The following is a 24,068-nucleotide window of genomic DNA, read 5'->3' as shown; positions in this document are numbered from 1 at the left end:
GTGTCGGATGTGGTTGCCAGTTGTTCTCCTGGGGGGTTCCAGCGTAGGTGGTGTTTCTGCTTGCTGGTGTGGGAGGGGTTGGGGGCTCCTAACACTGCGGGTACCCCCTTGCCACCAGATGGTCGGTCCCCACTTGTCTAGCCAGGAAAGTCCCAGTATGACTGCGTCTGTCATTTTGGGGGCTATTATGAATCGAATTACTTCCCAGTGATCTGCTAGTTCTAGCCTCATTGGTTCAGTTAGGTGGGTGGCATAGGCTCCTCCCATTAGGGACTCGTCGACCTGCTCGAACCAGATTGGGTGGGCCAGTTTTTTTGCTCTGATCCCCAATTTCAGGACTGTGGTTAGGTTGATCAAGGACCTTGTGCAGCCTGAGTCTATTAGGGCTTGAAAATTCCCCTAGCTTCCTGTTTTGGGGCTCTGAAGCGTATTGGAAAAAGGAAAGGGTGAATTGATTCACTCACCATTGGGTCATTTTCTCCCCCATCCTTGCTGTCATATGTTTCAGACGACTGGTTGTCGTTGCCTGGGGTTCCACCACTTTTGCCAGGGGGGAAGGGGTGTCTGCAGCCTGGAGGGCTTTCCCAAACCTGTTGGCGGTCCATTTAGGCCTCGTTCTGGTCGTGCCCTGGGCGGTGGGTCTGGCCTTGGTTGTGGGGCTGGAGTTGGGCATGGTGCTGCCATGTGGCCCATCCCCCCTCATCTGTAGCATTTTAGCGGATGTCCCTCCCCTCTCTTTTTGGCAGCATAATGGCCCCTCATCAGCAAGGGTGGCCTGGTCAAGATCCTCCTTCAGTTGCTCTATTGCACTCCCTAGGGATTCCATCTGGGGCTTTGGGAGCCTGGCTTGTTTCCAGTCCCACCCCAAGTCCACCCTTGCCAGCTTGCTTGAGAACCTTCCCTGTATCTGGGGACTACAGCAAGGGAATTCCAGCTCAGCCGCTTTAGGGGTTGATTTCCAAAAGTACTCATCTTTTCTTGCTTCAGCTGCTGGGGAAGACATCGCTGCCTGGCAATTTCATATACCTCCAGCTTTATCAGTCTTTTTCTCCAGCCTCCTGTTGCCTGATTTTCCCTCCAAGCACCCAAAATATTGGGGGACTGCTCGGAGAGCCTAGGATTCAGGAAACCCGGAAATCGTAATAGATTTTTAAAAAATAAGTTTCAGCCCTCTGTGAAATTCCCAGAAGACGACCTAATTAATTTACGAGCCTCCAGACAAAGTTCAAAAGAAATCCATACATTTATTAGGATTAACATTCTGGCGTGGACTCCTGTGGAGCCAAAACTGCTTTCACTTAATTGCGTTTGAACTTTACCCCCTGTATCTCCTCTTTTCTGTCCTGCATCATAATACATATTCTCCAACTAGGCTGTAGACATGAGACCTGACTCCGGCCGAAGGCATGCATGGAATTTCCTCTTCCATGCCAGCCTGATAATAGTCATGGCAATGCTTTAGAAGTTGACACTGGCATTCCGCAGCTCCTGGTCCAGACCGTCCCTGAAGTAGTGGACCAGGAAGTGTTTGGGCCAGTGCCGCAAGCCTCCAAAACTCCACAACATACTCTTTAGCTGGGTGGCTCTTTTGCTTAATCACCTTCATCTCCGCTTCTGCTTCATGACCATGGGCCGAGTCCACAAATCTCAACCTTAGTTCCTGCAGTAAGTCATCTATGTCTTCGAGCTCTGGGGCCCACTTGTCATGGAGCTGGGTCACCCACTTTGCTTCTTTACCCTCTAGGTTATCAACCGTGCTGAGGGTGGTGATGTCTGCAGACTGAAACTAGAGATTTTCCGTGCATACAACGGCTGAGAGATGCTCACAGTGGGGCATAATTTGGGTCTACCCTCCACCTCAAAGAAAGGCCCATCAACCACGGTTAGACTCAATAAACCGGGATTGTTCCCTTGACCAGCTCCACCGAAGATCCCCTTCATCCTTTTTGATTCGGTCTGCTTTGCTGCCCGGGGAACAACCGTGCCAAACCGCTCCTGCCCTCAATCCCCGTGAAGCCCTGCTGAACTGGCATGAGAAGCACACGGGGACCGGGTGGAAGGCAGCCTTTTCTGCAGCATCCTCCTCCCCTCTTTGGATTGACCTGCAGCAGAGACGGGCGGGACTCTGCCTTTGCAGAAATGGAGCGGGTGCATGTGCAACAGCCTTGGTATGTCTGCTTGCCGCCCCACGGCATCGCCGCCACCCCTCTCAGCTCCAGCACAGGGTCTGCATTTCCACCAAGGGCCGTCCACCCAATGACTGGCCAGGTTGGGCTGGACGCCGACCTCAGAAGGCAAGCAGGCATGGAGGACCGCCAGTAAGGCAATGTGGAAGGCAAGGAAGGACAGCAATCACCTGCTGGGGCAAGGAGGGGTACTGTAGGCTTTCAGCAACCCCTGCACAAGCTCCATCAGTGCCCGCCATCTCCTCCATCTTTCCTGAGTCTTCCTGCTGCCTGGTAGGCCGGCTAAGCGGTTGGGGCTCAGGACCCCAAATAAGAAGCTCCAAATGGATCAAAAAGTTTCCTGACATTTTAGTGAAGAATTGGTTTAATTCCAGGGTTCCGAGTAATAGATCCATCACAAGCAAACCTCAGAGGCAGGTAAATTCCTAAAAGAATATCTTTATTGGAAATATCAAATTGGCACAAATCTGGTTAAAACCAACTCTGAGGGACCCCTTGTTTTCACCTAATTAAAAATTTTCTTCTTAATCCCAAACAGTCATATACCCCAATCACTGCAGCGTCCGCTTGTCTGGTGACATCACTCCTACTTTATCTAGCCAGGTATGAGAACATTCTTGGTTCTCAGGAGAAAATATTTTATTATGACTACACCATCCCAGCTATCTCTAATCCCCACTCCCACTCCCTTGCGCTAATGCGGCAGCACTGATGCCTCAAAATAGCTTCAGCCGGATCAGCTTCAGGGTTGACAGTATTTCCTTATGAATAGAGCTATCTATCTCTTTGTAAGTGCTGACATCTACTGGGGGCTGATCAAATAATAGTACAAAGAAAACAAAAGGACTTCAACGAGGAAAATGATATAAAAAATATACTTACTATACATACTACTGTATGTCGGGGTCAGCTCACCCAGGAACACTGATCAACATCACTGTCAGTCTTGCTTTCCTGAAATAATAAAGACAACCTGTTTTCAAATGCAGCTTGCTTCGATCCTAAATTCATTCACTCAGCCAGTGACGTTCTCCCAGCCGGGAAATCCGAACCCGCAGAGGAAACCTTTTTCCATTTAACACCATCTTCAAAAAAGGGGGGAAAAACAAATCCAGGAACTTACAGACAGATCAGCCTTACATTAATACCTGGTAACATCTTGGAAAACATATCCAGACAACAAATCTGTCAACACATGGAAGGAAACAAAATTATAACCAGTAACCAGTAGGGTTGATTTAAAACATTATGCCAAACAAAGGTTATTTAATTGTTTAACAAAATGACTAATTAGTGGACCAGCAAAATGCTGTAGATATCATATACTTAGATTTCAGTAAAGCATTTGATAATGTAGATCACAACCTACACTAGTGGCCAAAATTGTGGAAACCTTTTGGGAAAAGTGTATTTTTGAAGTTTGATGGCTAATAACATTTTTTTCCGGGGGGTGTGTGTTAATACCATAAAATTATATATCAATGAAAAAATATTTTAATCAAGAATGTACTGCAATAACGTTTATGAAGGATTTTCTATTAGAATAGCAGTTATAAAGAAGAAAAGTGAAACACGTAGAAAAAAGGGTGTAGTGGTGAAGGCACCAGATTAGAGACAGAGAAACACTCAGTTCCAGTCCCACCTGAAGAGCAAAATCATCTGTTGAACTTTAGCCAGTCCTCTCAAGTTTAGGAAGCAGGAAAGGGGGGAAACCACTCCAAAAACCCTTGCCAGGGAAACTGCAAGGCCAGACATTACAGACTGACCCAAAGGCACTAAAAACAAAGCTAAGTAACGTCACGTGTCACTACTTCACGGGGCTCAGTTGCAAAGGTCGGTCGCTAGGAATCGAAAAAGCCCGGCTGCCATATAATCACTAAAACATCTTCCATAACGCCTTGGTGGAGATTGGACAAGCATGTTTTCCCACCTCCTGTCGCTTGAGGGCGGTCAGGCAACATCTGTGCCTAGAAAGGCATCAATTCAGTAGTGTCAGCCCTGCTTCAGCTTGAAAAAACCATCGAGTACATCATTGCTAGAAAGAATGAGAGTAGAGAAGAAGCTCAGGGGAAACTTCCTCTTGGATCGCTTATGGGAGGAAGGAGGTGTGCAGAGCGGCTTTTGTGTTCTTCCCAGGATCGAAGCCGCAGCTTTAAGGTGAGTGGAGGGCCGGTGGGAGGAGAGTCCTGGAGCAAGTCGGGGTGTTCGGTTCCCTCCACGGCCTGGAAGCAGAGAAGCAACTGGGCTGAAGCATCTCAGCTGCTGCTGCTGCAGGTTCCTTCCCTCCCCGAATTGAAGCCCACTGGGGCTGCAGCTGTGAAACTGGTGGCTTCAATTTTCCTCCTGCTGGGAAGATTTTAAAAATCTCTCTTAAATTAAGGAGGATTCTTTGGGAATGGCTTCCCTCCAGAGGTTGTGGGTGCTCCCTTCACTGGAGGGTTTTAAGAGGAGATTGGACAGCCAATTGCTCAGAATCGAATGGGGTCCCCTGCCTGAACAGAGGATGGACTAGAAGACCTCCAAGGTCCCTCCAAACTCAATTATTCTGTTATGGATCTGATGTTTTCTGGGACACAAGGTCGGACTAATGTTCCTCTGGTCTTTTCTGGGTTGTTTTGTTTTACTTACATTTCTAACTAACAAGCACTGTGTTTCCTATTGGTGCCCCCATCCCCGTATTCACCAGCTTCAACTGTGCTTAACACAGCACGTGTCTTAAATAATGAACGTTTGGAATGCTTTTATTATTCAGTTGTATTCATTTATAAAATGTATTGGCCACAAACCTTACCATGACATAACTATGGAGGGGCTTAGAGACATAAAAGATACATACATATTAAAATACATTAAAGGTACAGATGTAACTTGGCTCTGTCCTGTGACATCATGCTTCATGATTGGGTCGCTTAGTGACACAGATTCCAGGCCCAGCTGCAGTCAGTAAGTGAAAACTACTTCAATTGGGATGTCACCAAAGGGGTTGTGGAAAGTATTTACTTCCCTTACTTTGAGCTCATGGCTTCAGCTGTTGCTTCAAATCTTGCAGAGCCTTTCGGCATCATTTCATCCATTAAAGCCCCCAAATCTATAAAGTTAGTGTCATGTAGATTGACAGGTGTGGCTCAGTAAAATAAAAGACAGAGTCCAAGTGTGTCTGTTGAGAAGCCAATGCTTTTATTTATCTGAACAAAAACTTTCCAATGAAAGTTTCCATGGCCCCAGAAGCCTGTTGAGGCCTGAACTTCAGCCTTGCCATCTGAAAACATGAGCAATCATCAAATTCATCAGGTTCCCGATTAACATTTGTGCAGAAGGTTTGACTGTAACAATTTTAATTATTTTTTCAGGCTTGAAAGGCATGGATTATCTCCCTATTGTAGATGTGTGTATTTTTATTTCTCTCTGAGTGTATTTGTCTGCAAACGTATAATCTGAGTCATGTATCATGAGTCATGTATCAGGACGTAGTAAAAATTAGTTAGTAGGAATGAGACCGTGTCCCACAGACCCTGCTGCTACGTGGGCGGGGAGGACGATGAGAAGGAGAAGAACGGTGATGCTTTGTTCTGGCTGGGCAGGGAGTGAGCAGGTCATGCAGTGCTGGCTGGGCTGGGAAGGGGGCAATCATGGCTACCGCCAGCAGTAGCTTGAATACCCTGACTGAAGCTGGTATTCGCCATGCAGGGGGGGAAATGAGAGGCCCTGTTGTCCCATAAAGCCTGTCACTGCTTGAGTGGGGAGGAGAACAAGGAGAAAAACAGCTACTCAGGTGGCTCCTGCCCCACTCTCCCTGCTGCTGCTGCCAGCAACTTGAATGCCACGACTGAAGCAGGGATCCGCACTCTATCTCATTCACACACACAAACAGAGTTTGGAGAGCCCCCTTCCTCTCTCTCTCTGTCTCTGCGGCAGAAGTTGCAGCGCTTCAGTGCCTTGCTGGCAGGGGACCCAATTAAGCTGGTGCAGGGATTGGGGGGGAAGCTCCATACCTACTCTCCGCCTTGATTCGTACTCCACTCCCACTGCCTCAGTCCCAGCAACTTGGGTGCCCTGGCGGAAGATCGCTCTTTCTCCCATAAACACTCACTCACTCTCTCTCTCTGTGCCTCTGTCTCTGTCTCTGTCTCTCTCTCTCTCTCTCTCTTGTCTCATTTGCATGCAAACATCCCAACAAGGTCTCATTAAGTAGTTAAGTGGAAAGTAGTTTGCGGTGGGGAGACTAGCAGGAGATTGGCAAACACTTTTGGCACTGAGAATGAAAGTTTCTGGGTCCCTGACTCTGCAAAAGAGGATGGGTGCCTGAATCTGCATGATATTATAGCATTCAAGAGTGTCCATTCTCAGCATGAAAAGCCTTTCCAAGCCAAATCTCCTCTCCCTTCCTCAGAGGCAAAGAAACAGAGGAGACAGATGTTTGCAAGGTAAGTGAGTCCTTGTGGCAGGAAGGGAGGGAGAAGCAAGTGGGCAGGAGAGGCCTTGAGGGCCTGTTCTATCACTACCCCCCACCCCAATGGCCTTCCCCACCCTGAGATACCTAATCTGCACCTTGGTATTCTTGAATTGTGAGCTCTTAAGAAAGTTTCCCATCCTTGTGTGTTGCAAGCAGCTATTTCCAGTAGGGGAAACAGGACAAAGGAAGTGGGGGAAATTATTTTCCTTTGCTAGATTTCCAATCTGAATTAGACCATGGCAGGGTCCCTGCAGGAGAGCTCCTTTAATGTTTATGTATTACTAGAAAAGCAACTAACTTACTTCTGTTCTTAAATGCTAAAGCTGTTGCACAATAAAAACAGGAGTTCTAATCAACTATTAGAACCATCATTTTGACAGTTTTGCTGTCCTGTATTGCGGACACCTCCACGAAGGGCAGGCATGGGATAAACTGAAGGTAGTTTGTTTTCAGTCTTTTAAGTTGACCCAATCAACAAGTGAATTTCATCATTTTTCATTGTAATGGAAACATTTTTCTTTTTTTCATCTTCTGCAACCATTTTATGCACAATTAAAGATACACTTTTATTTGAATCTTATAGACACAGAAGATGGCAATAGGAGCACTCTGGACACTGAGGATAACAAGCAACATTGAAAAGGAAAAGAAATCAGTCCAGAAATCAAAATATTTTCCATTTCCTTCAGAAAGCCACACAATTCTCCAACTTCCTCAGCAGGTGAGAGAGAAACGAGAGAAAATCTAGAAGAGATTTCTAGCTGGGAAACGGAGCGTGTGAATTCAAGCATATATTACATGAATGGTCAAGGGAGATTATTTTTCCATTCAGTAAAAGAGGGAAATATCTGGAAGTTACTGGGGAGGAAAAGGACAATTGGAAAACCACGTGGAGCAGACAGTGTGACAGGCATTGCTCTGGGAGGAAGAAAACGGCTTGAAACAAAACACCACCGAACAAGGGACCATCCATATTTTTGATCTCTTCAGGAATATGAGTTGCGGAAAAGCTCCTTAGACGTGCCAGTTGTGGGAAAGATACAACTTGCTAATCACAGTTGATTATGCATGAGAGGATCCAGACTGGAGAAAAGCCATACGAATACTCTGAATGTAGCAAAACCTTTGGTCACAACTCCGTTTTGTTTCATGGAAGGACCCACACAGGACAGAAGCCCTAAAAGTGCTCCCAATGTGATAAATGCTTTAGCAAGTATGGGAACGTGGACTCACACCAAGGAGAAACAGTTTGAATGTCCTGAATGTGGGAAATGTTTATGTGATAAATCCAGCCTGGTGAAACACCATAGGACTCACACAGGAGAGAAACCGTTTGAATGTCCTGATTGCGGGAATAGTTTCAGTCAGCGTTCCAACCTGGTTACACACCAGAGGACTCACACAGGAGAGAAACCCTTTCAATGTCCTGATTGTGGGAAAAGTTTCCGTTCGAATTCCAGCCTGGTGAGACATCAGATGACTCACAAAGGAGAGAAACCCTTTGAATGTCCTGATTGTGGGAAAAGTTTCAGTCGGAATTCCAACCTGGTGATACACCAGAGAATTCACACAGGAGAAAAACCCTTTGAATGTCCTCATTGCGGAAAAAGTTTCAGTCAGAATTCCAGTCTGGTGACACACCAGAGAACTCACACAGGAGAGAAACCATATGAGTGTCCAGACTGTGGGAAAGATTTCAGTCTTAGGACTAGCCTTCTAAATCATATGCTTATACACACAGGGGAGAAACCATTTGAGTGCGCTGAGTGTGGATGGTGCTTCAGGAAAAATTCCACCCTTACTGCACACAAGAAAATCCACATGAGGCCCCAAGTGATGAGTGTAGAAAAGGTTTGAATTTCATTTCTAAAGTCCCTCTCTAAATCCAACTGAGAAATTGACTATTTAATTTGACTACAAAGAATTTGCCTAATTTTTTGTAGGCAAATATGTAATGGTATTAAACAGGAAGGAGGAAGGAAAAAATGGCAACATGTTAGTCATGAAGCCAACTTCATTGGTGCTGGCCAGAGATGCTTCCAAGCACACCCATGCTAAATGTCTTATGCGTCTGTAACTTTGCATACACAGAAGTTTTCATTAGGTCAAAGAGGGAAAATCACATAACCAGCAGTGCTAGAAAAGGGGGGCTTGGGAAGAGGAGATGATTGTCTATATATGCTGAGAGAAATGTTTCCAAAAGGCATTTCAAAGGGTTGGAAGAAAGATTGGTAATACAGATGTGCCTACAAAAATGTATCAAAGTTGCCCCACTCTTTGTTTGATACACATTCCTTTTTTTAATTCAAAATTTTAATTAATAAAATATGCAAAACAAACTAAAACAATTGATACAGAGAAGCAGGAAAGGAGTCAAAAAGAAGAAAAAAATAATATAATGCACCTTCCGCCTTTTTCTCCGTTGAGAAATTGTCATCACCCATTCCTCTTTGGAAATTACCTCTGCTCAGTTTACCAGAATAAAATCTTCCTTGGAAATAGATCCTGTCCTGAAGTCCATTCCTCAGAGTAATCCAGTCCAACATTTCTCTTTCACATTGCTCATAGGAACAGGGAGATTTTCTCTATGCACAGGTAGCAAGAAGCCAAGCTTTAATGAATACATCATATCGGCAAAGATGAGGGCAAAAGAAGATCTGACTATTTCCCGTGCAAATGCAGATAGTTAAAGTTCAAGTTTTCCCTCCCTGCTATTAGGCCAGGACACATTGTCCAATGGAGACTTCTAGTATTGTTGTGAGAAAGTTTTTTTTTGGCTCTGGTAAACCTGCCAAAACGTCCTTGGTTCCCATGGCTGGCATCGATGTCTGGAGCTTTGTTCTATCTCCCCCTTCTGTCGCCCCATAGTTTTTTGGCAAACTGAGAAACGATAATAGTTGCAACAGCAAAAACGCCATTTGAAGCTTGACACACTCTGCACACTGGATTCCACAAAAGCATTGGAAGCCCTGACCTAAAGGAGAACTGCAGCTTATATATTGTGGGTGCACTACATTACAAAGATATAAAACGGGTAGGAACCAACTTGATGTTGGAATTTTTTTGATAATCTCATTTGAGAGTCCTCATTATTCTAGGAGAGGCGTAGGTGCTAACCTTCTACACTACATATTTCTCCACTCCCGAGATTTCATTCCATTGGTGGTACATGGTTTAAAACTGGTTCTCCTTCATATTAGGGTTAACTTGTGATTTTGTAGACATGTTCTTTTCTTGGAAACAATATGGAACTGATAATGCCACTGCTGTCCTCTGTGATTTTTTTAACTTCCATACCTAGCAAACAAAACATAGGATTTTGTAGTGGTGCACTATCCATTTATAATCCTGACACAACTGTGTTTAACCTAAGTTTTTTTAAATAACAGCTATCAAGCACTCTGGGTTGTTCAGTTTTATAGAGCGTCCTTGCTTACCACTTACTACTCAGCTTTCACAATTACACTGGTACTGAAAAAGTAGACTTACAAGTGTTTCTCAAAGTTGTGGCCAACATAATTATTTGCGGGTGGCACTGGCTTGCATATTGCGATAGTTGTGGTGTCCCACAGTCATGGAATCGCCATTTGGAACTTTCACAATTGGCTTCCAAGAAACAAAAATGACAGGAAGTTGTAAGTCACAGTCATGGTACATTGCACTGAACGGAACATGGTGATTTGCTTAATGACCACAGCTACAACAGATATTGTAAGTTGGCGTGGTTATGTGTCAATGTAAAGTGAGAAATGGAGAAAAAAAAATCTTAACAAAGGAAGAAAGTATCTTTAGAGATTTTGTGCCCAATAAGAAATCCAGGCCAGCCTATTCACAAAGAAAAAACCTTCAGCTCCAGTTGATGGGATTAAAATTTGCCTTCCCCCACCCAAATTCTAAGGACAGGATTTTTAAGGACCTTTTAAGATACAATGGATGGAAACTGATCAAAGTGAGATTCGAGGAATCGAAAAGGACCTGCTGCCATGGAATCACTGAAAACATCTTCCAAACACCTTGATGGAGATTGGACAAGTGTGTGTTTCCACCTCCTGTCACTAGATGGCAGTCATGTATGTATGTATGTATGTATGTATGTATGTATGTATGTATGTATGTGTATATATATACATTTCTTTACTTTCACTTCAGACTAGCAGAAAACTGTTGAGGCCTAAACTTCAGCCTTGCCATCTCAACATATGAGCAATTCTCAAATTCATCAAATGTGTGATTAATATTAGCACAAAAGGTTTGACTAGCCAAAGATATTTTTCAGGCTTGAAAGACATGGATTTTCTCCATGTTGTAGGTGTGTGTACTTGTATTTCTCTCTGAGTCTATCTGGAAATGTATACTCTATCCCCAGGACTTCCAGATATACAGTCATGTAAGGAGAGGAAGTACACTCTCCTTGACTTTTATGATTTTACTTATCAGGACATAGTAGAAATCATGACATAGTTAAGAACTTAGTAGTTCTTAAAAGTAGGTAAATACAACCACTGTAGAACAACAAGAATACGTGACATATTACATCAGGTCATCATTTATTTTATTTTAAAAAATGGAGAAGTGTGTGAAAAAAGTATGACTCAATAATATGTAGAGCCACATTTAGCAGCAATAACTAGAAACAATTCTTTTCTGTATGACTTTATCAATCCCTTGCAAATGTCAGCCTCTGCTTCGCTTGCTTGCTTTCTTAGCAATAGCAATAGCAATAGCAGTAGACTTATATACCGTTTCATAGGCCTTTCAGGCCTCTCTAAGCGGTTTACAGAGAGTCAGCATATTGCCCCCAACAATCTGGGTCCTCATTTTACCCACCTCGGAAGGATGGAAGGCTGAGTCAACCCTGAGCCGGTGAGATTTGAACCGCTGACCTGCTGATCTAGCAGTAGCCTGCAGTGCATTTAACCACTGCGCCACCTTGGCTTTCGGCTGCCATGGAAACAGGGAGGGGGGGCATGATATTTGGGATGGGAATAAATGGTGCAGGACTGATAGTCAAAAAGGGAGTTTTGTTCTCACCATCTTCTGAGCATGATATTGGCCGATGTTTGGACCTGGTCAAGGCCAACCATCCTGCATACCAATCTGATGATGATTCTTGGAGAGGCAACCACATGACACCTAAGGGAGCTGAAGATTGGGGAATGGGGTGGGGGTTGTTAGAGGGTGGGGGCTGGGCAAATGTTTGATATGTATGATTTCGTGCTTTTCTGACTCAGACTTTGCTTTACTTTGCTGCTATCTATTCATAACCAGTAAAAGTACTTTTAATTCCACAAACAATGGAGTTGAGAGATTTGTTTCTTGGTTACTGAAGGAGGCATGCCTGACAATAAGCAAGGTCTCAGTTCGCGCTCATCCTGGAGCTAACACCTTTCGACGGGAGTGCAATTAAAACAAAACTTTCATAGAAATGTCCAACCCAGGCAGTGACCAGGAGGACAACATGGCACTGCCAGATCCTCATGCCCCTTGGAAACAGAGCAGACAGAGGAACTGGATTTGGAGGAAAGATCCGTTCGCCCTAGGTGGTCGTTGGGAGTGGGGCAGAGATATGATCCTGAGGAAATATCTGCCGGAGCTACCACCAGCCAATACTGGCAACCTGCAGCTGCTTGGCAGGAAGCCGAAGAAGAGGATCTCATGATGTCCCACGCTATGAAACTCTTCCAAGAGGCTTGGGAGAAACGTTGTTTTTGTGAGCGCCAGGCTGAGAGGGAAGCTGATTTTCCTGATCAAGAAGAGAAACGTGCAGAGGACCTGCCTCACCCTGGTGTGGGGGCTGGGGACAGATAGCAGAGCTGATCAGGATGGGGGAGCCCCAGCACAAGAAGCAGCAGCCACACAAGACCCTCCAAGGGGGGAGCCCCCCCCCCCCCCGAGACGTCGAATGACAAAAGTTCCTCCTCTTCGTGTGAAATTCGGAGGGGACCCCACAGAACTGGGAATTTTCCTGGTCCAGGTCTGGAATTTCATGCAACAGTTTGGAGAAGATTTCCCCAACGAGGAAAGAAAGGTGAAACTGTGACAATAGCATTGGAGAATAAGGCGGCAGCTTGGATGGTCGCCTTGCATAATGATGACTTCCCCTGCTGAGGAATTACAATGTGTTTATGGCCGCCCTGAGGAAGCGCTCTGATGACTCTCTAGCCGAGCGTAAGGCGAGAGCCAAGATGAAAACTCTTACTCAGGGAAGAAGTCCAGTGGCTGAGTACATCCAAGAGTTTCGTGATCTGTTGGTGCGTATGCGGGAGTGGTCCAAGGAGGCTTTAATAGACAGTTTTATGAATGGCCTGAACCAAGATATATACCACAACTGTGTTAACAGAAGGGCCCCACACAACCTGCAACGTTGGTACGAGCTGGCAGCAGATGTGGAGATTGACCTAGCCAGGAATAAATACTGGGGAGACAGTGATAAAGGTAAAAATCTGGGAAATGTTTCCAGGAGACCAAATACTGAATGCGACCTCTATGTTTTCTGGAGTCTACGATTTCTTTAACTTCAAAATGTTGCTCTCCCTCAATAAGAAGAGGGACCGGAGGTGAAGGTTGAGGCGGACGAAAGGAAGAAGTGTGTTCTGGTTTCAACAGGTTCACATGAAATACAGGATAAATTCTTCTAAGGTTCTTCAGCAGCTCCAACTTCACCGACACAGAATATATGATTTTTACAATGGGGAACGGACCTAAGTACTTTGGCCCCGGCTTCTTCGATTTTTGGGTGGTTTGTAGGAACTTGGTGGACAAAAACATTCTATCCCCAACTTGGTACTCTTTAGGTTTAACCCTTTTCTTATCCACCTGCTTTTTGTGAGTCTGGTGAGCCGCATCTAATGCTTTGCGGGTCATTGGCCAAAATTGCTGAATTTGATCATTTCCCTCTAGGAAGTGTCGCCAGGTCATCACAGCCCATCTAGCAGCAAAAGCTTCCTTTTCCCATATGGCCCATCTCCTTTCTATATCTGTAAACTTACGTGAGGTGGAAGCGCATGGTTGCAATTTACCCTCAGCATTACAATACAATAGCAGAGTTGGAAGGGACCTTGGAGGTCTTCTAGTCCAACCCCCTGCCTAGGCAGGAAACCCTATACCATTTCAGACAAATGGCTATCCAACTTCTTCTTAAAGACTTCAAAGTTGGGGCATTCACAACTTCTGGAGGCAAGCTGTTCCACTGATTAATCGTTCTAACTGTCAGGAAATTTCTCCTTAGTTCTAAGTTGCTTCTCTCCTTGATTAGTTTCCACCCATTGCTTCTTGTTCTACCCTCAGGTGCCTGGGAAAATAGTTTGACTCCCTCTTCTTTGTGGCAACCCCTGAGATTTTGGAACACTGCTATCATGTCTCCCTTAGTCCTTTCTATTAAACTAGACATACCCAGTTCCTGCACCCGTTCTTCATATGTTTTAGTCTCCAGTGCCCTAATCATCATTGTTGCACTTCTCTGCACTCTTTCTAGAGTCTCCACATCTTTTCTACATTGTGGTGACCAAAACTGAATGCAGTATTTCAAGTGTGGCCTTACCAAGGCATTATAAAATGGTATTAACACTTCACATGATCTTGATCCTCTCCCTCTTCTCTATGCAGCCTAGAACTGTGTTGGCTTTTTTGGCAGCTGCTGCACACTGCTGGCTCATATTTAAATGGTTGTCCATTAGGATTCCAAGATCCCTTTCACAGTTACTACTGTTGAGCAAGGTACCACCTATACTGTATCTATGCATTTCGTTGTTGTTGCCTAAAACCTTACTCTTTTCATCATTGAATTTCATTTTATTGGATAGTGCCCAATGTTCAAGTCTGTCAAGATCCTTCTGTATCTTTAGCCTATCTTTGGAATGTTGGCTATTCCTGCCAGCTTGGTGTCATCTGCAAATTTGATGAGTTCCCCATTTATTCCCTCATCCAAATCATTGATGAAGATGTTGCAGAGTACTGGGCCCAAAACAGACCCTTAGGGTACTCCACTGCATACTTCCCTCTATGAAGATGCAGTTCTATTAAGGACTACATGATCAGTGCGGTTGGTCAGCCAGTTACAAATCCATTTGGTGGTGATGCCATCTAACCCACATTCTTCTACTTTATCTAGTAGTAGGTTATAGTCTACCTTATCAAATGCCTTACTAAAGTCCAAGTAAACTATATCAACGGCATTCCTCTGGTCCACTAATTTTGTCACATTATCAAAGAATGCAATAAGATTAGTATGGCATGATCTGTTTTTGACAAACCCATGTTAGCTTTTGGCTATTACTTTGTTTGCTTCTAGGTGTTCGCTAATTCGTTGTTTGATTATGTTTTCCAGAATCTTTCCTGGCATTGAGGTCAGGCTGATAGGTCTGTAGTTTCCTGGATCTGTTTGTTCCCCTTTTTTGAAGATGGGAACCACATCAGCTCTTTTCTAGTCCTCTGGTAGTTCCCCGGTGCTCCAGGATCTCTGAAAGATATACTTCAGTAGTTCTGAGATCTCGTCTGCCAGTTCCTTCAGAACCCTGGGGTGTAATCCATCTGGTCTTGGCAATTTGAATTCGTCTAGGGTAGACAGGTGCTCACTTACCATTTTCTTCCTTATTTCAACTTGTGTTTCTAATCTGATTTTTGTGGTGCTGTTTTTGATAGGTTGGACTGTTTTATGCCTATGTGTAAAGACAGATGGAAAATATGAGTTAAATAATTCTGCTTTCTTCCTGTTTCTTGTCACCTACTTGCCACTTTCTCCCAGCAATGGACCAATTGTTTCCTTAATTTTTTTCTTGTTTTTAACATGTTGGAAGAAGCTTTTTTATTTTTTACTTTTGTGGCAAGCCTTTCTTCATTATGAGCCTTAGCTTTCCTCAATTCATCTTTACATGCTCGGGCTATTTGCTGATATTTGTTCTACTTCTTGTGTTTGCATAATGCCTTAGTTATGTCCTCCACTTTCCACTTTTTATACTTATCTTTTTTGTCTTTCAATTTGCCAGAGAGTTCTTTATGGATCCAGTAGAGGGCACTTTAAGTCCTGAGTGGTCATCATCTGAATCGGTTTCACTTTCTCCCACGGAAGAGGAGGGTTCCTTCTCCTGGCCTGGAGAAAGGACATCAACACCTTCCACGCTTTCCAGGGCAGTTTCACAGCGTCTCCCTAGTTGCCAGTCAGGTTCCTCCCTACCAGCCAGGGTCAGTTTTGGGACATGTCTAGCGTAGCAGTTGGGTTCCCAATGCCCCTCCTTTCCTGCTTTTAGTGCCTCCTCAGACCTCCCCCGCATGCGCACCAACAGCTCACAAAACTCCTGTGTGTACTCAGCCTCAGGCCTCCCCTCCTGGGTTAAGGGTTTCATCCTGCTTTTCACCTTTTGATTTGGGCGGTGAAAACGTTTCCTCAAGGCAGTCATAAACCCCTTGTAATCCCTCAGCAGGAGGGAATGATCATTATGCAAGGCTAACATCCAGGCAGCCACTTTTCCTTCCAAAGCCATAGTAACACTTCTTACTTTGGCAACTTCCGGTGAAAAACCTCCCCAAACTCCTGCATGTAATTCCAAACTTGTAAAAAAAAACCCAGTTCTTTGGGATCTCCTCTGTACTTCACTCCAAGTGGAGGAATCTGAGGCAGGACGGTTGGCCTTGACCAGGTCCAAACATCGGCCAATAACATGATCAGAAGATGGTGAGAACAAAACTCCCTTTATGACAATTATCTTGAATGTCCAGTCCTGGGAAGATTGGCAACTGTCTTGAATGTTTCCTCTTCTGAATAATCTTCCTCAGTGTAGAATGATGGATTTTAAATTACCATATTTTTTTGAGTATAAGATGCACCAAGACTTTGAAAAGGCAATTTTTAAAAAAAAGTTTTTGCATTCTGCAGATCACCCAAAAATGGCCCATTTCTCGTAAAAACTGGGCTATTTTTGTATCCCCAAAAAGGGCATGCACAGCCTTTAAGGGGCTTATTGACTGCTCCTGGGGGCTGGGGGAGCAAAAATGAGCAAAAAACGGCCCGTTTTAGCTCATATCTGCCCTCGCCTGCTCCCAGGAGCACTTTGGAAGCCTCCTAAAGGCTATGCACAGCCATTTTGGTGAAGCAGGCAGAGTTTCAGGAGGCCAAAAATGTTGTATTTACTGTATAAGATGCACCCAGATTTTCACCTTTTTTGAGGGAAAAGGGTGCATCTTATACTCCAAAAAATATGATATCTGGAAATAGCCTTTTAAATCTTCACAAATTGATGTACAGCAACAATTGCTTTTCTAAGATCATTACTCTTTGCCATTGTTTTAACACACACCTCAATGTCAGAGACTAGGAAACTCCTATACTTTGGCTTTTATAGATGTAGTCTTTATCTGACCCGTATTGCAACGTGAATCAAGTAAATGCAGTCTTACTTGGTGCGCATGTGCGAAGGAATATGGCTGCCGGGTTCTTCGCTCCGGCGTTCACATGGGAAGAACAGCAAAAAGAAGGAGACTTCGCCCTCTGAAATTGTGCTGGAGAGAGATCAGGGCACGGGCGATTTCTTGGAGAATCCGGTGTTGGCAGCAGAGTGGAGAGACTTCGCTGTCCAGGGCTGCCTCTGTGGAAAAACGCCGGCGCCGCTCGGAGGCGCCCGGAAGACGCCGCGGCCCAGCTGATCAGGACGCCGCGGCCCAGCTGATAAGACATCGAAAACGCCGTCCGGGCATAAAGGGTTATACAGGATTATATAGGGCAGGAATCGATCGCCGGAGGCTTGCTGGCAGCGGACAGGAGAGATTCTGTTCTCCGAGGCTGCCTTTAGCCTTGCAAAGAGCGCCGACGCCAAACACCGTTCGGGGGTGCTCGGAAGACGCCGCGGCCCAGCTGAGTTGGAGAGACATTTAAAAACACTGCCCGGGGGCCGCGTGGAAGGCGCTGCGACCCATTTCGGCTGGAGACACTGGGCAACCTCGGTCTGGAGTATTGTTTGGGATTTGTTGTGATCCGGTGGACTTGAGAGAGCCTAGACCCTCCTCCCCCTGCCGGCTGAAAGAGTCCCCCCCCCTCTTCTTGTTACTCTGCCTCGTCTGTACTTTTGGTTGCTGTGGACTGTATTGGATTATCTATTGCCCCAGGGAGAAGGCGGTTAGCCTGAGACATCACTGGGAAAGAATGGGAGGCGGTCTTTATCTGCCGCTGCTGCAACCCCATTCTTTTCCCTTCGGCTTGGCCTCCCCTGTTGGGACATTCGCCCCTCCATCGGGCTGCTGTCATCGCAGGGCCCTATGCTGGCTAAGATTAGACTCTTCTTGGAATGTGTCCTTTGGACCTTTTGGACTATATTTTCATCTGTCCCATTATCAACATTTCCATCTGCCAAGGCCAATGTGGTCTGATGCCGCCTTGGACCTGCTACCACAGATAGCACCACTACTGGACGAGTGGGGGTATTTACAACATATAGGAGACCCTCTCTATCTCTATTCCTTAACCACCTTGGACTCTTTTGGACCTTCCCAGGACTATTCGCACTTTAAATTAATTAACTTGCGCAACCTATAATTTCTTACTCTACTTTCATCTTTCTCTTCTTCCTTTGTATGGGTTATGCATGAGGTATGTTTGAGATGAGTGAATGTCCCACTTTTATGATTATATTGTTGTAATTTTGTGTTTTTAACTCTTTACGTGGGGACTGCTTGGGAGAGTGCATGAGTATGCGTGCTTCGGAGGACCTGCCGGGAGTTGCGGGGGCTATGGAGGTGGGTGAGGGGACCAGAGACACGGGAGAGGGTCGGGGTATTGCGGTCGTAACAGGGAGAGGCAGATACGGCGGGGACTTTAGGGCAAGCCATTACCGGGGAAGGAGGGTTCGCTATATTACAGAGATCCCTCCTTCCGGCCCTATGAGTCCCACTCCAAGACCAGATGGCGCAAGTAGTCAGGACCCTGGCCTCAGGCTGTTGTCGCTAAATGCCAGGTCTGTTGTACATAAAGCTCCTCTCGTCCGGGACTTAATTGAAGACGAGAGGGCAGACCTGGCATGTATTACTGAGACCTGGCTGGGCCCAGAGGGAGGAGTCCCCCTTGTAGAGCTGTGCCCAGCAGGATTTCAGGTGCTGCATCAGCCGAGAGCTCAGGGAAGGGGTGGGGGTGTGGCCGCCGTTATCCGGGAGTCGTTAGTTCCTCGTAGGGTCCCTGCTCCGGAGATTGTCGGGTGTGAGTCTTTGCTGTTAAAGTTGGACCTCAAGGGTCAAGTGGGTCTGCTGCTAACGTACCTGCCTCCCAACAGCGTTGCAGCAGCCCTCCCCTCGCTCCTCGAGTCGGTAGCCGAGCTGGCGATTGAGTTCCCTAGGCTGATGGTCCTGGGGGACTTTAATCTGCCGTCGCTCGGTGAAAACTCTGATGGGACGAGGGAGTTCATGGCTTCCATGACAGCCATGGGCTTGACCCAAGTAATTCGAGGCCCAACCCATACAGCGGGACACATGCTTGACCTTGTATTTCTCTCGGAGCAGTGGATTTGTGATCTTGGTCTGAGGGGGAGTGACATCATACCCCTGTCGTGGTCAGACCATTGCCTGCTGAGGCTCGACTTCCGGAGGCCAAACCCCCACTGTAGGGAGGAGGAACCGACCAGGTGGTTCCGCCCCAGGCGTCTTATGGAGCCATCAAGGTTCCAGACAGAGCTTGGGGTTATTCCTGACACTTTCGCCCACAGTCCGGTGGAGACTCTGGCTGCTGCGTGGCACTCGGCAGCGTCAGGGGCCCTCGACCGGATTGCGCCACTGCGGCCCCTCCGAGGCGGCGGATCCCGGAGGCCTCCTTGGTTCACCGAGGAGCTCCGGGAAATGAAGCGCCGGAGGAGATGCCTAGAGCACCGTTGGAGGTCCGATAAGTCCGAATCGAACCGAGCAATGGTAACCACCTGCACCAGGGAATATACTAGGGCACTTAGGACAGCTAAAAGATCACACATAGCCTCCCTGGTTGCATCCGCTGAGTCCCGTCCAGCCGCCCTGTTCAGGATAACCCGCTCCCTATTAAACAAAAGGGAGACGGGGGAACCCCTGCAGGGCAGAGCGGAAGAATATGCCCAATTCTTAGCGGACAAAATTGCTCGGTTTCGGTCGGACTTGGACTCCACACCCGCAGTTCCAGCCGAGGCACAGGGGGACCAAGTAGAACAGCTCTGGGTTGAGTTTCAGGACGTTATCCCCGGGGATGTGGACAAGGCCATGAGAGCTGTAAGTTCCTCCACCTGTGTTCTGGATCCGTGTCCCTCATGGCTGGTTGCTAACTGCAGTGAGGTGACACGAGGCTGGATCCAGGCGGTTGTAACCGCCTCCCTTCGGGAGGGGAACTTCCCCGCCTCATTGAAAGAGGCGGTGGTGAGACCCCTCCTGAAGAAACCATCCTTGGATCCAGCTGTTCTTAACAGCTATCGCCCGGTTTCCAACCTCCCCTTTCTGGGGAAGGTTGTTGAGAAGGTGGTGGCCTTTCAGCTCCAACGGTCCTTGGAGGAAGCAAACTATCTAGACCCCTTCCAGTCTGGCTTCAGACCCGGTTACAGCACAGAAACCGCTTTGGTCGCATTGATGGATGATCTTTGGAGAGCCAGAGATGAAGGACATCCCTCCATCCTGGTCCTCCTTGACCTCTCAGCGGCTTTCGATACCATCGACCATGGTATCCTTCTGCGACGACTGCGGGAGGTGGGAGTGGGAGGGACCGTGTTACGGTGGTTCTCCTCCTACCTCTCGGACAGGTCGCAGTCGGTGTTAGTGGGAGGGCAGAGATCGTCCCCAAGGCCCCTAAATTATGGGGTGCCGCAGGGTTCGGTCTTATCCCCCCTGCTATTCAACATCTACATGAAACCGCTGGGAGAGATCATCCGCAGGCACGGGATTAGATACCATCAATATGCGGACGATACTCAATTGTATCTGTCCGCCCCGTGCCAAATCAATGAAGCGGTTGACGTGATGGGCCGGGGTCTTGAGGCCGTTATGGACTGGATGAGGATTAACAAGCTTGTGCTCAACCCAGAAAAGACCGAGTGGCTGTTGTGTTTCCCTCCCAAAGATTTGGCCAACATTCCAACACTCAGGCTGGGGGGTCAAATTTTATACCCCTCAGAGAGGGTTCGCAATCTGGGAGTCCTCCTGGATCCACAGCTGTCATTCGACCACCATTTAGCGGCTGTGACCAGGGGGGCATTCGCCCAGGTACGCCTGGTGCGCCAGTTGCGACCCTACCTGAACCGGGAGGCACTCACAACAGTCACTCGGGCCCTTGTGCTCTCTAGGCTGGAATACTGCAATGTGCTCTACATGGGGCTGCCCTTGAGGAGCATCCGGCGACTTCAGTTAGTGCAGAACGCGGCCGCGCGAGTGATCGCGGGTGCACCCCGATTCACCCGCATAACACCTATCCTCCGCGAGCTGCGCTGGCTACCTGTCGATCTCCGGATGCGCTTCAAGGTGCTTTTATTCACCCATAAAGCCCTACATGGCAGTGGATCTGGATACTTGAGAGACCGCCTTCTGCCGATTACCTCCCTACGACCTATAAGATCGCATAGACTGGGCCTCCTCCGCATTCCATCGGCCAGCCAGTGTCGGCTGGCAACTACAAGGAGGAGGGCCTTTTCAGCAGTCGCCCCGACCCTTTGGAACGAGCTCCCCGTGGAGATTCGTACCCTCTCCACCGTCCAAGCCTTCCGCACAGCCTTGAAGAACTGGCTCGCCCGTCAGGCCTGGGGATAAGGACCGTTACCCCGCCCGAATATTGAATGTATGGTGTTGATTTTATTATATGTTGTCGTCTTAATGTTGTATTCCCCCTCCCTTGGTTTCTGTGAGCCGCCCTGAGTCCCCTCAGGGAAAAGGGCGGCCTACAAATGTCAATAAAACCTAAAACCTAAAACCTAAACCTACTGAAGTACTAATGCAAATCTCTGGCATTTTTCATGTTTCAGCTAACCATGAAAAAATAAAGTTTTGATTCAAAGCAAAATTGTGGTTGCATGTTTGCATTTCCATTTTTAGTGTTTTTAAATTTTATAACACCTGTGTTTGAAAACAACCCTTTGCACTGCTAAGAATTCATTGATTGACCCAGTCAACAACCAATTTCTTCATTGAATGGATATTTGAACTACTGGGTAGTTTTCCATGTGTCAAATGAATCATGATTAATGTAAAATTATTGTAGGATTGTGACATGTTTGCTATTTCACTGCAACATAAGCTCTTTTCTTTTTTCCTCATTTTCTGCAACCATTTTATGCATAATTAAAGATAAACTTTTATTTGAATTTATAGACAAAGAAGATGGCAATAGGAGCACTCTGGACACTGAGGATAACAAGCAACATTGAAAAGGAAAACAAATCAGTCCAGAAATCAAAATATTTTCCATTCCCTTCAGAGAGCCACACAATTCTCCAACTTCCTCAGCAGGTGAGAGAGAAAATCAAGAAGAGATTTCTAGCTGGGAAACGGAGAGTGTGAATTCAAGCATATATTACATGAATGGTCAAGGGAGATTATTTTTCCATTCAGCAAAAGAGGGAAATATCTGGAAGTTACTGGGGAGGAAAAGGACAATTGGAAAACCACGTAGAGCAGACAGTGTGACAGGCATTGCTCTGGGAAGAAGAAAACGGCTTGAAACAAATCACCACCAAACAAGGAACCATCCATATTTTTAATCTCTTCAGGAATATGAGTTGTGGAAAAACTCCTTAGACGTGCCAGTTGTGTGAAAGATACAACTTGCAAATCATAGTTGAGTATGCATGAGAGGATCCAGACTGGAGAAAAGCCATACGAATACTCTGAATGTAGCAAAACCTTTGGTCACAACAGCTCCGTTTTGTTTCATGGAAAGACCCACACAAGACAAAAGCCCTAAAAGTGCTCCCAATGCCGATAAATGCTTTAGCAAGTATGGCAACGTGGACTCACACTAAGGAGAAACAGTTTGAATGTCCTGAATGTGGGAAATATTTATGTGATAAATCTAGCCTGGTGAAACACCAGAGGACTCACACAGGAGAGAAACCGTTTGAATGTCCTTATTGTGGGAAAAGTTTTAGTCGGAATTCCAGCCTGGTGATACACCAAAGAACTCACACAGGAGAGAAACCCTTTGAGTGTCCTGATTGTGGGAAAAGTTTTAGTCATCATTCCAGCCTGGTAACACACCAAAGGACTCACACAGGAGAGAAACCCTTTGAGTGTCCTGATTGTGGTAAAAGTTTTAGTGACAATTCCACCCTGGTGAAACACCAGAGGACTCATACAGGAGAGAAACCGTTTGAATGTCCTGATTGTGGGGAAAGTTTTAGTCGGATTTCCAGCCTGGTGACACACCAAAGGACTCACATAGGAGAGAAACCCTTTGAGTGTCCTGATTGTTGTAAAAGTTTTAGTCACTATTCCAGCATGGTGGCACACCAAAGGTCTCACAGAGGAGAGAAACCATTTGATTGTCCTGATTGTGGGAAAAGCTTTAGTCAAAATTCTCACCTCGTTTCACACCAGAGCATTCACACAGGAGAGAAACCCTTTGAGTGTCCTGATTGTGAGAAATGTTTCAGTGAGAATTATAGTCTGGTTAGACACCAGAGGATTCACAAAATTGGATTCTATCTGCTGCAGCACTTAGCGTTGAATGCTGTGACAGAGAGAAGCCTAACATTTTCCCCTTCATTCACAGCGAAGCTGCTGCTCCCTTTATGGCCCCCCCTGGCCACATCCCTCCCGGAGGTCAAATTACCTGAAAGGGACAGGCATGCTGCTGCAGCTCCCTTCCAAGCCGGCTCCGAGTTCCTTCCCTTTGCTGCAATTAACAAATTCTTGCACTCTTGGGAACTTTTTCTTTACTGTGCAAGGGTTTTCCGTGCATACAACGGCTGAGAGATGCTCACAGTGGGGCACAATTTGGGTCTACCCTCCACCTCAAGGAAAGGCCCATCAACCACGGTTAGACTCAATAAGCCAGAGGTTGTTCCCTTGATGAGCTCCACCGAAGATCCCCTTCATCCTTTTTGATTTGGTCTGCTTTGCTGCCTGGGGAACAACTGTGCCAAACCGCTCCTGCCCTCATTCCCCGTGAAGCCCTGCTGAACTGGCATGAGAAGCACACGGGGCCCGGGTGGAAGGCAGCCTTTTCTGCAGCATCCTCCTCCCCTCTTTGGATTGACCTGCAGCAGAGACGGGCGGGACTCTGCCTTTGCAGAAATGGAGCGGGTGCATGTGCAACAGCCTCGGTATGTCTGTTTGCCATCCCACGGCATCGCCGCCACCCCTCTCAGCTCCAGCACAGGGTCTGCATTTCCACCAAGAGCTGTCTGCCCAATGACTGGCCAGGTTGGGCTGGACGCCGACCTCAGAAGGCAAGCAGGCATGGAGGACCGCCAGTAAGGCAATGTGGAAGGCAGGGAAGCACGGCAGTCACC

At 46.6% G+C, this 24,068-nt stretch overlaps 1 protein-coding gene and 1 pseudogene across 2 annotated transcripts in view; one reads left to right on the top strand and one right to left on the bottom strand.

The window, feature by feature from the left end:
- Nucleotides 1–23,605, top strand: part of LOC148047637 (uncharacterized) — a 50,160-nt pseudogene extending 26,555 nt beyond the window's left edge. The window contains exons 2-3 of the transcript XR_015695836.1: nucleotides 7,223–8,490; nucleotides 22,394–23,605. The product of XR_015695836.1 is annotated as an uncharacterized LOC148047637 (transcript). The remainder of the gene's footprint in view (nucleotides 1–7,222; nucleotides 8,491–22,393) is intronic.
- The window catches only part of LOC148047635 (uncharacterized), a 152,786-nt gene that overhangs the window by 89,085 nt on the left and 39,633 nt on the right, over nucleotides 1–24,068 (bottom strand).

This window comes from Thamnophis sirtalis, unplaced genomic scaffold (assembly GCF_051295495.1).
Source record: "Thamnophis sirtalis isolate CommonGarterSnake01/CBP01778 unplaced genomic scaffold, rThaSir2_p1.2 scaffold_3, whole genome shotgun sequence".
Taxonomy (NCBI): Eukaryota; Metazoa; Chordata; class Lepidosauria; order Squamata; family Natricidae; genus Thamnophis; species Thamnophis sirtalis.
This window is presented reverse-complemented; position numbering and strand designations above follow the sequence as displayed.